Raw genomic sequence first — 15,185 nt, 5'->3', positions numbered from 1 at the left:
GCGATTTTTGAAAAGTTAGTGTTTTGGTAATTATTGAAAATCACTTCGCGCCTCCAAAATACGATATTACGCCTCCATATTGTACTTAAGGGACGAAATACATGTCCCTTAACCATAATATGAAGGCGGAAAAACTAAAATTAATGAAAAAGTGGTAAAGGTAGTGAAAAGACATATTATACATACACGCGGGCTGTGTTTACATGGCGACGCCATTGTGATGTGAGCAGCGTTGCCAACGATCCGGTTAGCGGTGGTTCGCTAGGTTAGCGATGGTACGCTTAGTTAGCCATTAGCCCACGCATGTGAGACCAGGTCCACCACGCGTGGTTATTTTTTTTTAGAACACGCACCTTTACCCAAAGGCTTTTGTGAAGGTTTGGGCCGGGTATAGTATTAGGTAAAGGTGCGTGTTCCAAAAAAAAAAAAAATAAATAAATAAATAACCACGCGTGGTGGACCTGGTCTCACATGCGTGGGCTAATGGCTAACTAAGCGTACCATCGCTAACCTAGCGTACCATCGCTAACCGGATCGTTGGCAACACTGCTCACTTCCCAATATGGCCGCCATCAAAATACATCGCGCGTATGTATAATATGCTTTTTCACTACCTTTACCACTTTTTGTCTACTTTTAAGTTTTTCCGCCTTCATATTATGGTTAAAGGACATATATTTCGTCCCTTAAGTACAATATGGAGGCGTAATATCGTATTTTGGAGGTGGGGGAACAAAGTATCCCAGTCCCCCCCATGACGCCCCGAGGCGGCCGCAAAAAACTCACTAACTTTTAAAAAATCGCTAGCAGCGATTCTATCAATTTGCGAGGCATATATATGGGGTTCAAAATGCATAGAATTATGAGATCTAACCCATGGTTAGGGTGAGAAGTACCGCGGTGAGATGGGCAACTCTCTGGACATTTACCCTCGCAGACTCTGGTTCGGACAAGGATTATGTGCCGTTTCCAGCCACACCGTGGTAACACTTCTTGGAGTTCTCTTGCGAAAAGTAGGTCTATGAAATGTTTTTTTTTTTCAATTTTCCCATCACATGGAACATTTTCAAGAAAAAAAAAAAGGCCGGTACTGGGCAAGCCAAAAATATTTAATTAAAACGGCCGGTAGTGTACGGGTTAACCAACGGGCGTGGAGGAAGCATCTTGGGGTGACAAACATCTCAAACTTCATCCATATTCCTCTTTTTTGACGTGTAATGACCCTGGGTGTATTGGGCTTGTTCTGAAGGACTCCCGGGGGTATTATATCAGTGTCAGGCATCCTCCCGGGAGCCGTGAAGGGGGAAAGAGTGTTTACATAGGCATTGAGGACTGTGGGGTGGGAATTCAACGTCGCCAGATTGTCGTACTCAAAGCATAGTATTTACTGGTTTCTGACGCCTAACTATTGCCAAGAAACATCAGGAATTAAATATTTTAACGATGAATATAAATGAGTTTCGTTATTGGAGCCCAGAAGACAGTTTTGGAGTAGGAAGTCGGGAAACATGAGGCAGAGTACGACAATTTGGCAACGTTGGGTGGGATGGCTTGACGCTGAGTCCATGTAGCTGATGTAAACATGAGTTCGAACCCCCGCGGCGGACTGAGAGAGAGAGAGAGAGAGAGAGAGAGAGAGAGAGAGAGAGAGAGAGAGAGAGAGAGAGAGAGTAAATAAGCCAACATGGAATAGAGGAAGGACAGGCTGAATGGAAAGACAGGAAGAGAAGGAGAGAAAGCTAGACAGAGTGAAAGAGAGGAAGAAGAAAGAAAAGAAAGGAGGAAGACTTAAGAGAAGGAATCTAAAAATAATAATAATAATAATAATAATAATAATAAGAAAGAGGGGATTGGAGAGAGGGAAGATGCAATTATTGAAACAAGAGAGAGAGAGAGAGAGAGAGAGAGAGAGAGAGAGAGAGAGAGAGAGAGAGAGAGAGAGAGATTAATGGGCCCTAAAAGTGAGTGGGTCTAGCCTATCACCGTAATGTACGTAGCTACTGTAAACTTAATGTGTCCTGCGTCTCCTTCATTGAGTCGAGGGTAGAGGGGAAACCATAGCAGTGTAATGGACCTAAACGAACGCCATTCAGCCCAATGATTTAAGCGGCTCAGTAGTTTAGCTTTATCCTGTTCAGTGTTCATAGCTTAAAAAATCGAATAAAAATAGTAAAATAACCTGAAAAATCCATTAAGGTGAAGTCTAAGCCAAAGTCAGGACACAAAAGATCTAGACATACACAAAATCTACTAATAATCTAATAAAAACACAAATAATAGATCAAAAATACTTAAAATAGTTAGTAAAAGTTAAAGAAAATATGAAAGTAAAGTTAAAAATAATCTATGGTTAGTTATACAGGTTTCATTTACGTTCAATATTTTTTTTAACTTATTAATTATTACTGAACTATTTTTATGATATTATTTAGCTATTCTTCTTCTTATTCAACTATTCTTTCTTAATGTTCCTGAATCTCTATATGTTTTGAAATAATGCAGGTGGACTTATTTAGCCTATTAACTATTTTTTTATATTATTTAGCTATTATTATTAGGCTATTATTCAGCTATTCTTTTTTTTAATGTTCCTGAATCTATCTATCTATCTATCTATCTATCTATCCGTCTATTCTATCTATCTATCTGTCTATCTATCTATATATGTTGTATCGCGTGTGCACTTATTAATTACCCATCTAGCTAACTTTTTATTATTAGCATTTAATTTACTATTATTAAATTTTTTCTTCGTATATGTGTTTCCTGAATCTATAGGCTATAAAACCGTTTTGAAAGACTGGCAAATGGAATGTTAATTAAGAGAACTGATGGCCTGTATTATTGAGTTTGTGAGTCGATTGCAAATTAATGGAAAGTATATTATATCCATTTAGAGACTTTTTAACATTTTTTCACCCATACTAAAACCTTTCCCTCACGCCCTCGTCCCTCGTGGTGATGACAGAGGAGAGGGGAAAGAGCAAGGAGGTGAGAGATGGAACAGAAGGGGAGGGAGAGAGGCTTGAAGATCTCGAGGGAGCATAATAAGAAGCCTAGACAAGTTCCTCTCACACTAAAAAGAATATGATGATTGATAAATATACCCCACAGACGTTTGCGCACTTTAAAAAGACGATATATGAATAACTAGATTGGAAGTTTTGATGAGTCATAGTGAAAAAAGTTTATGGAAATGACACTTTTGGGAAATATGGGGATTATTGTTTTTTGTATCTTGAATATATAAATCAACATAAAAAAAAAAGAGTAGCAAGTCCATCAAAAGAAAACATGAAGTAAAGAAGATATATATAATTAAATACTTATTGAATACTTGAGTTATTTTGTATCTTGAATATGTTAGTCAACTTAAAAAGAATAGCAGTACCATCAAAAGAAAGCAAAAGGTAAAGAAGATATATGTAATTAAGTAACAGGTGAATTAACATATTATAATAACAACCTGAATTAGTGACTGAACATGAAAAGAGTAGCAATACCACCAGCACAAAGCAAAAGTACCAAAGTAAACAAACAACCACATTCAGTTAATCCGACACCAACTCCGCGCCCTGGGCGTGCCCAAGATCAAAAGAAATTTATTTAGACCTTGGGCGTGCCCTTCTTTGACCTGCCCACGATGGTGGCGGCGGCAGGCGTCCAACCCTCATGGCAGGACTCTGTCATCCGCCTCACCTGCGCCTTCCTCAGGAAGATAGGGCAGCTGACGCGCCGGTTTCTGGTGACGGTTAATTACGCAAGGCGATTGTTTTATTAGTTCATTTATCCATCTATTAATTTATTTGATGATGGTGTTATTCATTTGCTATCAGTTATATTATTCTATCCTAATTTCAGTTACATTTCTTTCTTGTTCCAGGTCCCAACGAAGGTGTTCAGCGGGCGGGCGGCGGTGGGTCGGGGGCCACATGGGGACTGCCGCAAGTACGCCGTCGAACCCAAGCCTTCAACTCAGGGCAGGGAGCGATAGGCTGAACCCCCACTGAGCCCTTAATGTGACCCCCCACTTACCACCTCCACGCACCACCACCACCTCAACGGCGCGAAGGTAAGCTACAGTTCTCTTCCTCGGCGTTGCGTTACCTTTTCAATGCCAATTCGTTTTTCAGCAAGAGTCGCGCGTGCTCACTATTAATCATATAAGGAGACGAGGCGGCGCAGTTCGGGCATGCGAGTGTGATGACCGTGGTACGTACAGACAGCTTTAAGGCCCATGCTGCCCCCGCGAAGCCCGTGTCGACGCAAATAGCAAAGTAGAGGTGATTGGGTAATACGGGGATGACTTTGCAGCGCGCGTTGAGCAGGGGATAACCTCGATAGATCTTGACGCACTTGTGATCAGCTGGTTTTCACGCCGCGTACGATAGACTAATATGGTCGAGGGATTGTTAAGAAGCTGAAATATTAATAAAGGGTTTGTTTTTAGTTCACGTTAGGCTTCAGTTGATGTGGGGAGTGGAGGAATGAGTCGTATTTTTACCACACAGTGTGTAGCGTCACGGCGGACATGAATGGCATGTGAAGGAGGGAGGTGCAGCCAATCACAGGAGCCGTAACAAACGCTGCCTAGGCGCCAGATGAACAGGCTTCGTGAACAGACTATAGTTTTGTGGTGGTAGGTTATTGCTCGTTAGGTTAAAATTGGGTTATTATTTAAATTTATCCTGGGCGATCTGTACTGCACTTTGTTATTGTTCGTTTTAACACACACACACACACACACACACACACACACACTTTAAACTAGTCCTCCTTCCCTCCTCCCCTCTCGTTTGTCCTCTTCTCGTTTTCTTTTCCTCCTCCTCCTCCTCCTCCTGCATCCATTTCAGCATCTTACCTTCAAGTTTATATTATTCAGTACAGCATTAGTGTCTCCCGCCGTGCCATCTTGTTTGGTAGAGGTTTACGCCCTGCTCAGGCCGAATTGTATTTTCGCTAACAAGGTAGTTACGGTAATCCCTTGAACGATGTGGAGGGGGGAGAGGGAGGGGGGGTGTATGGTCTCTCTCTCTCTCTCTCTCTCTCTCTCTCTCTCCACTACCTTCTTTACTACTACTACTACTACTACTACTACTACTACTACTACTACTACTACTACTACTACTACTATTCTTGAAGGTCTAATATATCCCCCCAAACGACCATTCTGTAGTTTATAGATGACGTTAACTCTTCCCCAGTATTGCTTTTACGTACTTAAGGATATATTATACGATACATTTCATCCCTAGGTACACAAACACACGGTAGCCTAACATAACCACACGTAGAGGCATAAGTAGACCCCCCCTGCCTCCCCTGCCCTTCCTGCCCACCTCTCACATCCAACCCCCTCCTCTCCGCCCCCTCCTTCTCCCTTACCCCCTTCTTCTCCTTGCCCTTCATCCATATTTCTCTAGTTTTCCTTCATTCTGTATTCCTTCTTCCTTCCTCTGAGTTACCTAATATTCCCTACTCTAGTCCTTCCCTTCTTCATCTTCTTCCCTTCTCTCTCCCTCTCCCTTCCTCTTAGCTTTCTTCCTTTTCTTTCTTTCCTTTCCCTTTTGATTTTGTTTTTCCCTTGCCTCTTTTTATCCTTTTCTTTGCTCTCCTTTCCTTAGCCTTCCTTTCCCTTTCCTTCCCTTATTAATTTCTTCCCTTCCCTATTGTTCCCTTTTCTTCCCCTTCTTTCCCTTCCCTTTTGATTTTGTTTCTTCCCTTTCCTCGTTCCCCTTTCTTTTCTCCCCTTTCCTTAGCCTTAATTCCTTTCTCATCCCTTTCCTTTTAAGTTCTTCCCTTCTTCCCTATTAATCCCTTTTCTTTCTCTACTTTCTTTTTCATTTTGTTTCCTCCCTTATATACCTCTTTTTTCCTTTCTTTTCTCTCCTTTCCTTTCTCTTCCCTTCCCTGTTATTCCCTTTTCCTTCTCTCCTTTCTCTTCCTTATAGCTCCCTTTCCTCCTCTTCCCCTTTCGTTCTCCATTTCACACCCCAAATATTCTCAGCTATGGGGGACAGCATACCAACAACACAGAGGCAATAGCAGGCTAGACTATGTGGTAATGCTAGGCTATGTGGTGACTGCAAATCGACACGCTGGGGCAATAGTAGACTAGGCTATGTGGTTAATAGGCTATATAGGGACTGCATACTGACAACACGAGGTAGTAGTAGGCTAGGCTATGTGGTTATGCTAGGCTTTGTGGTGACTGCATACTGACAACACGAAGCAATAGTAGGCTAGGCTATGTGGTTATGCTAGGCTATGTGGTGACTGCATACTGACAACACGAGGTAATAGTAGGCTAGGCTATGTGGTTAGGCTAGGCTATGTGGTTAGGCTAGGCTATGTGGTGACTGCATACTGACAACACGAGGCAATAGTAGGCTAGGCTATGTGGTTAGGCTAGGCTATGTGGTGACTGCATACTGACAACACGAGGCAATAGTAGGCTAGGCTATGTGGTTATGCTAGGCTATGTGGTGACTGCATACTGACAACACGAGGTAATAGTAGGCTAGGCTATGTGGTTATGCTAGGCTATGTGGTGACTGCATACTGACAACACGAGGCAATAGTAGGCTAGGCTATGTGGTTAGGCTATGTGGTTATGCTAGGCTATGTGGTGACTGCATACTGACAATACGAGGCAATAGTAGGCTAGGCTATGTGGCGATTGCATTCAGATTTTCACCACTTTTTTCTCTTCCTCTTTTCCTGTTTTTTTTCGTTGGGGTTCGGGCGGGCAATCACATGTAGCATCCCTAAGGCTTCTATGCCACTCAGTCACGTGGTATTCTTTCTTTTTTTCGTGTGTGTGTGTGTGTGTGTGTGTGTGTGTAGAAGTTTGGCGTCTCTTGTGCTGCTTAGGTGATATTGTTCTGGGTTTTGTTAAGTTAGGTTACGTTAGGTTTTAAGTTTAGGGAATTTTCAAACACATGATATCCAGAAACCTATAGCATAAATTAACAAAGAGAGACTTCACTTCGTTATATATAAAGTCTCATTAGCAAGGAAGCGTAGATGAATTTTTCTGAATCAAGAGACTTCACTTCGTTATATATAAAGTCTCATTAGCAAGGAAGCGTAGATGAATTTTTCTGAATCAAGACGCATGGTAACTGTTTGGGGTTTGGTTAGGTTAGGTTAGGTTAGGTTAAGTTTAGGGAATTTTCAAATACATGATATCCAGAAACCTGTACCATAAATTAACAAAGAGAGACTTCACTTCGTTATAAAGAAAGTCTCATTAGTAAGGAAGCATTGATGAGTTTTCAGAGTCAAGACGTACGGTAACTGTTTGGGGTTTTGTTAGGTTAGGTTAGGTAAGCTTTGCAGCCTACGAATCAAGAGAATTGACACAGGAGGCTTACTACTACTACTACTACTACTACTACTACTATTCTACTACTTTAATTTTAACCTGCTAACTTTTTCACCTCCCTCACTACCACCACCACCACTACTACTACTACTACTACTACTATTACTACTACTACTACATGAATTAATTTTATGGGAATCGAGCATATGCAGTTATTAATACGTTTTCTGTTAATCCCTCGATACGGCGTGCAAAGGGGTGATTAGCATATTATTATTATTATTATTATTATTATTATTATTATTATTATTATTATTATTATATTTGCATAAGTGTATTGTGTTGAGGTACGGATAGTCCTCCTCCTCCTCCTCTTCCTCCTCCTATTCTCTCTCTCTCTCTCTCTCTCTCTCTCTCTCTCTCTCTCTCTCTCTCTCTCTCTCTCTCTCTCTCTCTCTCTCTCTCTCTCTCTCTGTGGATGCGACCTACTTTACCTTCCTTTCCTCCATTAATATCTTTCCTACTTGTCTCCTTCCCTCCCCTCCTCCTCCTCCTCCTCCTCCTCCCCTCCCTTCCTCCTTTTATCACCTCTTCTCTCCTCCTCCTTTACCTCTCCCTTATCCTTCCTCTCATCCCTGTGCCATCATCCCAGAGTGAACGAGAGAGAGAGAGGGAGAGGGAGGGGAGCAACAGGTCTTAGATACACAAGGGTGCGAGGAGAGAGGAGAGAGAGAGAGGGGAGAGAGAGAGAGGAGGAAAGGATAATGTCTCCCATAACCTTCCTCCCTTCCTCTCCCTCTTTCTCTCCTTATCTCCCTCTTTATCTCCCTTTTTCCCTCTCTCTCCCTCTTCCTCTGTCCCAGTTTTCTTCCTGTCTTTTTCTCTTCCTGTTTCCTGTATCTTCTTATATCTCTATTCCCTTCCTTCTCTCCTTTCTCTACCCTTCATTTGATTTCCCTTCCTGCTTATATTTCTTCCCTTCCTTTATATTTCTTTCCATTTTCCTTCTTTCCTTACTCTTCCTTTCTCTTGTCTTCCCTTCCTTTCCCTTCCTTTCTATTTCTTTCCATTTTCCTTCTTTCCTTACTCTTCCTTTCCCTTGTCTTCCCTTCCTTTCCCTTCCTTTCTATTTCTTTCCATTTTCCTTCTTTCCTTACTCTTCCTTTCCCTTGTCTTCCCTTCCTTTCCCTTCCTTTCTATTTCTTTCCATTTTCCTTCTTTCCTTACTCTTCCTTTCCCTTGTCTTCCCTTCCTTTCCCTTCCTTTCTATTTCTTTCCATTTTCCTTCTTTCCTTACTCTTCCTTTCTCTTGTCTTCCCTTTTATTCCCTTCCTTTCCCTTCCTTTCTATTTCATCTCGTCCATTCGTTTTCTTCTATTTCCTTTCCTTTCTTTTCTTTAACTTCACTTCCTATTTCATCCCTTCCCTTCCTTTTCCTTCCCTTCCCTTCCCTTATCTTATCTAATCTTATCTTCCCTTCCCTTCCCTTCCCTTCCCTTCCCTTCCCTTCCCTTCCTTTCCCATCCCATCCCATCCCATCTCATCCCTTCCCTTCCCTTCCCTTCCCATCCCATCCCATCCCATCCCATCTCATCCCTTCCTTTCCCTTCCCTTCCCTTCCCTTCCCATCCCTTCCCTTCCCTTCCTTCCCTTGCCCACAGCCATTAAATCTCCCCCTCAACCCTTACCGTCACCCCCTTCCTTTTCGCTTCCTCCCCTTTACTCTCCCTTTCCCCTCCCTTTTCCTGCCCCCTTTTGCCCCTTTACACATGCTGGTGACGTCTTGTGGGGGGCGCCGCTCCCCACAGGTATTTATTTTTTATATGTTCATTATTATTCCCTGTAGTAAGGAGGAGGAGGAGGAGGAGGAGGAGGAGGGGGAGGAGGGAATAAAGGGCACGGCAGAGAGAGAGAGAGAGAGAGAGAGAGAGAGAGCAGGAATAATTTATCGTGTAATATATTTCCTTTCTTTTTTCTTTCTTTCTTTCTTTTCCTTTGTTTACTTGTCTTTTTCTCTTCTTTTTTTTTGTTTCGTATTTCCGCGCACTTCATTATCTAGTTATTTTTGTTCTTCCTGATAAATTACTTTACTTTTTTTTTCTCTCTCTCTCTCTCTCTCTCTCTCTCTCTCTCTCTCTCTCTCTCTCTCTCTCTCTCTCTCTCTATCTCTCTCTTCTTCTTCTTCTTCTTCTTCTTCTCCTTCTTCTTCTTCTTCTTCTTCTTCTGAGTTTAAATATTCTTCCTTCTCTCTTGCTTTTCTCCCTCCTTCTTTTGGCTTCTCTTTCTCCCCTTCTTTACTCCTCCTCCTCCTCCTCCTCCTCCTCCTCCTCATCCTTCTCCTCCCCATCTTCCACCTGTCACTCTTCCCTTCGTCTATATAAGTTTTCCCTTCCCGTGCTCTCAATAACCTAACCCCACCCTGTTTTCTTTTCATCTCCCTGCCGCCTGTTCTCCCTTCTTTCCTCTCTTCCTTCCTTTCCTTCCTTTCGTTTTTGGTTTATTTTTTACTCTTCTTTCTTTCCTTATCGTGATCTTCCTTTACTCTCTTTTTCAGCTTTTCTTTTCCTTGTACAATTTTTCTCAGCCTTTTCTTCCTCCTCCCTGTCTTTTGTCTCTTTTCTCTTTCTCTTCCTTGCCTTTTGCCTCTTCCTTGGTTTTTATTCTTTTAATTTCTTATTCTCTTTTTCTCCCTAACGTCTCTCTCCTCTTCCCCTTCCTCTTTGCCATCTTTTCCATGCTTTCCTTATTCACCTATTTTTTTTCTCCTCATGTAATCTCTTCTTCTCCTTATCTTCGGTGTCATCTTCCCCCTCCCCTTGCATTCCTCCTTTCTGTATTTCTCTTCCTCCTCCCTTCCTGCCTCCCTTTGCTCTTCTATCTCTTTCTCTTCTAGTTTACTGCTTCTCTCCTTTCTCCTACCCTTCTGCTTCTCTTCACGCCTACCATTCCACCTCCCTTCCTTTTCTATTCCTTTCCCTTCTTCCTTACTGTCACTCTCCTCTCTCTTATCTTTCTATTTTTCATCTTCCTTATCTTTCCACTTCCTTGCTTTCGGTACCTATTCCCTGCCTCCCCCTCCACCTCCCTCCACCCTGCCCTCCACACCTGCTGGCTTCCACACGTGCAAATTAAACGGTCTCGTCTGCGTCCTTGTCTGGATTCACTGAGCACACCTGTTGCCTTACCTGACTTCCCTTCTCTCTCTCTCTCTCTCTCTCTCTCTCTCTCTCTCTCTCTCTCTCTCTCTCTCTCTCTCTCTCTCTCTCTCTCTCTCTCTCTCTTTCTCTCTCTCTCTCTCCTTCCTATTCTCCCTATCTCTCTCTCTCTCTCTCCTCTTCCTCTCCTCCCTTTCTCTTCCTCCTCTTCCTGCTCCTCCTCTTCTCTTCTCTTTCCGTTCCTCCCTTTTCTCCTTCTTTTCACTCCTTTGCTCTTTATCCTCCATCTCCCTTTCTCTCTCTTCTTTTCTTGCTTTCCTATCTCGCCCTATCATCTGACTTTTCTCCTCTCCCTCCTCCTCTTTCGTCACCTCTTCTTCCCTCTCCTTCGCTTCATTCACTTTCTCCCTATCCTGTCTTTCCCTATCTCTTTTTATTCTTCTCGTTCTTTCTTATCCCTTCCCTACATCTCCATGTCTTCTCTCTACTCTATTTCTCCCTATTCTGTCCCTTTCTATCTTTCTTTACTTTTCTTTTGCTTTCCTCTATCTCCCTACCTCTCCTTGTTTTTTTTTTCTCTTCCTTCTCTATATCTCCCGTCTTTCTTCCATTTTCCTTCCCTATGCCCGGAATGCTATGAGCTGAGAGGGTTTCTGTGGCCTGGTTTTATATGTTTCCATGCTTCCTGTACTTTATCAACTTCCTAAACTTTCATCTTCGTCTTCCTCGTCCACTTTCAACTTCTGTATCCCTTGTGTCCTCCCCCCCCACCCTTCTCCTCTTTTTCTTCTTCCTCTTTCTCCTCCTCCTCCTCCTCTTCTTTTTCCTTCTCCTCGTCTTTCTCGTTCTTCCTCTTCCTCCTCCTCGAGTTCATGATCTTCTCTCCAGTTATCTCGTTCTACTCCTTCGTTTCTCCTCTCTTCTTCCTTCTATACCCAATTGTTATCAAGCAGTTCTACCGTTTCATTTGTCTCTTCGTCTTCCTCCTCCTCCTCCTCCTCTTCTTCCTCTTCCTCCTCCTCCTCCTCCTCCTCCTCCTTCTTTACATAACCTCTCTCCCCATCTTATCTCCCCCAAACACTCGCCTTCCCAAATCCCTTGAGGCATGCTCCCCACTGCTCTTCTTCCCCCTCCTGCTCTCCTCTCCTCTCCTCTCGATATTGTCTTCTGTAGGGGGATCGTGGTAGTGAAATGTGACAAGTGGGCACCGTAGAGTTTCTGATGATGTTGAGGGAAGAACGGAAAGTAGAACGGGGGGTAGTGAAATGAGGCAAGCGGACACCGTAGAGTTTCTGAAGCGGCTGAGGGAAGAAACAAAGATAAAGAAGTGGAACACTGGGGTAGTGAAATGCGGCAAGTGAACACCATAGAGTTATTGAAGAGGTTTCGGGAAGAACATAAGGAATAGAACAGTTGGGGGTAGTGAAATGAGACAAGCGGACCCCGTGGATTTTTTCAAGAGATTTTGGTTGAGAGAAGAAGATAAGAACATAAGGAGTTTGCAAGAGGCCAAGTATCATTCACAAGGCAGCTCCTGTAAGAATAAAGTAGAACAGGGGGTAGTGAAATGCAACAAGCAGGCACGAGAGAGTTTTTGAAGAGGTTGAAGAGGGAAAAACATTAGGAGTCTGCAAGAGGTCAGTTAACATACACAAGACACCTCCTGTAAACTTAACACCACCTAACATCAGCTATCCTTCCTATCCAATAACTTATCTATCTTATTCCTGAAGGTATCTATCGTATTGTAACTCACCACATGGCTCCCAAACCTGTTCCACCACTCATCCACCAATCCATTAATGATCCAAGTCTGCCCTGCGTCATCTATCCTTCCTATCCAATAACTTATCTATCTTATTCCTAAAGGTATCTATCGTATTGTAACTCACCACATGACTCCCAAACCTCTTCCACCACTCATCCACCAATCCATTAATGATCCAAGTCTTCCCTGCGTCACCTATCCTTCCTATCCAATAACATATCTATCTATTCCTGAAGGTATCTATCGTATTATAACTCACCACATTACTCCCAAACCTCTTCCACCACTCATCCACCAATCCATTAATGATCCAAGTCTACCCTGCGTCCGTTCTGAATCCGTATTTGTCCAACTTATCCAATTGGCACGTGACCTGTTTCGCTCTCCCGCGGCCTGAAAATTGTTGATACCACCATTGTTGAAACCTTTCATTCATTTTTAAGTTTCATCAAGTCTCCCCTCGTATCCTTCGCCTTGCTGGAGAATGCAAATGAAGTGACGCTGGGATGGTGGTGGTGGTGGTGGTGATAGTGGTGGTTGTGAATGGGAAGAAATGAGAGTCTTTGTGAAGAAGAAACAAAACAAGCTGGAGAAGAATAAACAGAAGGTGGAGGAGGAGGACGATAAGGAGGAGGAGGAGGAGGAGGAGGAGGAGGAATGTTGACTTTAGGAAGCAGCGTTGAGGAGTTCCAAGCTCAGCCACAAAGTCTTGCTAATCCTCTTCTTCCTCCTCCTCTTCTTCTTCCTCCTCCTCCTCCTCCTCCTCCTCCTCCACTACCACTCCAATGATTTTCGGCAGGAAGAGGATAAGGAGGAAGAGAAGGAAGAATAGTAACGAATATAAAATGGAAGATAACAAAGGATTAGGAGGAGGAGGAGGAGGAGGAGGAGTGACCTTGAAGAAGATAATTGACAAGGAGCACGTGAGGAAAATAACACCAGAGAGAGAGAGAGAGAGAGAGAGAGAGAGAGAGAGAGAGAGAGAGAGAGAGAGTATGGTGCCGTGAGTAATGAAATTTGGCTAACTGGATCCCTTGACTTAAATATGTTTTTTTCTTTTTTTTTTACAGTAAAGGAAGCAGTTCTAGAGCAAAAAATAAAGGCGAAAAAAGCTCGCTATGTGTGTATGTATGTATGTATGTTTCTTTGACTGTATATATTTTTCTTTGTTTATTTCCTTCTCTTTTTCTCTTTCTTTCTTCCTTCCTTTGTTTCTTTGTGAATCTATTTGTCTCTTATTCCTTCTTTCCTTCTTTTATGTCTTTCTTTCTTCCTTTTTCCTCATGACTATCTATTTGTCTTTCTTTCTTTCTTTCTTTCCTTCTCTGTCTTTTTTTCTTTCTTTCTGTCTTCCTGTCTTCCTTTCTTTCTTTCTACCTGTCTATCTCTATCTATCTATCTATCTATCTAATATGGAAGAGGTGCAGAATAATTGGGTAAAAGTAGTAAGGGGCAAGTCAGGGGCATACGGTATAGCTGCGCGTGACCTCAGTGCTCATCTCCGTGTAGAAGTACTGGAGGACAAACATTTTATTCTTGAACTCGAGGAAGGTTCGCAAAAAAAAAAAAAAAAAGAACTCCAGCTACGAAAAAAAGTCTGCAGAAAGGAAACTCGAGGAAGCTTTTTTTTATCTCTATTTATTTTTTGTCTCTGCAAGTACAGGAAAAATAATGGACATGTGGACACGAAGGGGGGAACGTACATGGTGGAGACGTACACACAGACATACACACACACATACACGAGGTAGAATCTAAAGTACCGTTGATATTCGTGTGTGTGTGTGTGTGTGTGTGTGTGTGTGTGTGTGTGTGTGTGTGTACGTGACATGAGAACCAGTATAGGCACGCACACAGCACCTCCACCACCACCACCACCACTACCACCTCCACCACCACCACCACCACCACTACCACCTCCACCACCACCACTCTTCCAAGAAAAGTGTGTTGTGTACAAGTGTTGCGGCGTGTTCGTGTTCATATTTTGTTTTGTGTTTCTCCTTATTTTTGTGTTCTTGTATTTCTTAGTTTTTCCTGTTCTTTGCTTCCTTGTTTTCTTGTTTCTTCTTCCTTACTATTTTCCTTTTCTTTTGTTTCTTTGTCTTCCGGTTTGCTCTTTCGTATCTAACCCTTTTTTGAATCCGATGGTGGTGGTAGTGATGTTTGAGATAATTGTAATAGTAGTGGTAGTAGTAGTAGTAGTAGTAGTAGTAGTAGTAATAGTAGTAGTAGTAGTAGTAGTAGTAGTAGTAGTAGAAAAAAATAGAAAAAATTTGGCAAGTACAGAACCGCACTGCAAAAAGCATTTCAGGCAACTATTTTTATTATGTAAATGGACACGTTTTGAATAATTTCCTCTCAGTCCTCATGTTGCACCACACACTCTGAAAAATTATATATACTTTTCTATTCAGCAGTGGGCGGAAAGTGTGGCAAGGGGAGTGATGATGTAGGCAAGTTGAGAATACATATATAAAAATAATATATAAAAATGAAACTTTCGTAATATAGGAGTTTCGAAAGAGAGGTCATATTATATTGGAAAAGTGCGTATAACAAAAACGTTCAATGTTAATAAGTATAATTGACTAGAACACATAATTAAGTATAAAAAAAGCTAATAGGATACAAGTGAAATATAAGTTCTAAAGGATTGTCATATTAGATTAGAGAAGCGTTTTTTTTTTTTTTTTTTTTTTTACAACAAAGGAGGCAGCTCAAGGGCACACACACAAAAAAGAAAACAATAATAAAAAAAGAAGCCCGCTACTCGCTGCTCCTAAAGTAAAACAAAAGAGGTGGCCGAAAGGAAGATCAAATACAGGAGGAGAGGTGTCCTGATACCCTATTACAGAAAAAGTCAATATTAATAAGTATGAGTGACTAGACCACATTAGGTATAAAACACTATTAGCACACAAGTGTTATCACT

The sequence above is a fragment of the Eriocheir sinensis genome, chromosome 29, assembly GCF_024679095.1.
Source record: "Eriocheir sinensis breed Jianghai 21 chromosome 29, ASM2467909v1, whole genome shotgun sequence".
NCBI classification, from domain to species: domain Eukaryota; kingdom Metazoa; phylum Arthropoda; class Malacostraca; order Decapoda; family Varunidae; genus Eriocheir; species Eriocheir sinensis.
Note: the sequence above shows the minus strand (reverse complement) of the source record.